Source organism: Cornus florida, unplaced genomic scaffold (assembly GCF_030987335.1).
Source record: "Cornus florida cultivar Cherokee Brave unplaced genomic scaffold, ASM3098733v1 CherokeeBrave_3.0.0_Hap2_Chr05, whole genome shotgun sequence".
NCBI lineage: Eukaryota > Viridiplantae > Streptophyta > Magnoliopsida > Cornales > Cornaceae > Cornus > Cornus florida.
The window spans coordinates 31,142,985-31,144,187 of NW_026775575.1; the positions used below are offsets into that span (position 1 = coordinate 31,142,985).

Consider the following 1,203-nt stretch of genomic DNA (forward strand, 5'->3'; position numbering starts at 1 on the left):
TTCTAGAATTTCCTTGAGAATATGATGGTTGATTAGGAAAATGAGAATTAGAAATTTGATTACCATGCGATTGAAATGATGATCTAAAACCTTGGGAACCTTGGCTTTGCATCGGAGGTGGAATGTACTTCCCCTGAAAACTACCTTGGGGAGGGTTTGAGCCTTCCCCTTGGTTTCTCCAAGAGAAATTCGGGTGATTCCTCCAACTAGAATTATAGTGATTGCCATAAGGATTGTTCCCTTGATTAATGAAAGCTATATTAACTTGTTTATGATGCTCACTTTGCACATGTCCATGGGGACAATTGGAAGTAGAATGTAAAACACTTGAACAAGTCATACATGATTCATTGGATGCATGATGGGAATGGTTTGGGAAGGAAGATACTTGATTTGCCGAGTTTTAGTTGATCAAAAATTGATCAAACCTTTGAGATAAGGATTTCATCTCGGCGGCTATTTCATTGGAATGGTCAACTTGATGTAAGCCAACACTCTTCCTTCCACTTGAATTCCTACCACTCTTAGAAGATAAAGTTCGATGCAAAGAATTTTCACTCATGCTCTCATAAAGACGCCACACGTCATCCTCATGCTTATCAATGTAAGAGCCACCCATGGAAGCATTGCCCTTGTAATTATCGGATAAACTCTTAAAGAAATATTGAATTAATTGCCATTTGGGCATGTCATGATGTGGACACTTCCAAAGAAATTCATTGAATCTTTCCTATGCCTCATGGAACGTTTCCCCATGCCCGTGTGAAAACTCTTGAATTGAGGTTCTCATAGCATTGGTCTTAAAAACCGGATAGTACTTCTTCAAGAAATCTTGTTGCCTTTCTGCCCAAGAAGTTATTGAAAAAGGCCTAAGATTGTTAAACCAATATTTTTCCTTATCTTTAAGGGTGAATGGAAAATTTTAAGCCTTAAGACCTCTTCCGGCATGTCCGTGTATCTCATGGTGGAACATACTTTAAGAAACTCATCTAAATGCTTGTAAGGTTCTTCACTTGGAAGTCCATGATAGTTAGGAAGCATTTGAATGGTTTGTGGTTTGATTTCATAGTGGTGTGCTCTAAATGGTGGCAATTGAATGCATGTGGGTGCATTATATTCATTAGGCACATAGTGATCTCTTAAAGCAAGGGGAGGGTTAACAATTAAAGGTGCAACATGGGCACCTTGATTGCCTTGAACTAT

General features: G+C 38.7%; 1 pseudogene; it reads left to right on the forward strand.

Annotated features, from left to right (window-relative positions):
- The first annotated feature begins 686 nt into the window (after window positions 1–686).
- Window positions 687–785, forward strand: LOC132310629 (small nucleolar RNA R71; annotated as a pseudogene).
- Window positions 786–1,203: the final 418 nt, after the last annotated feature.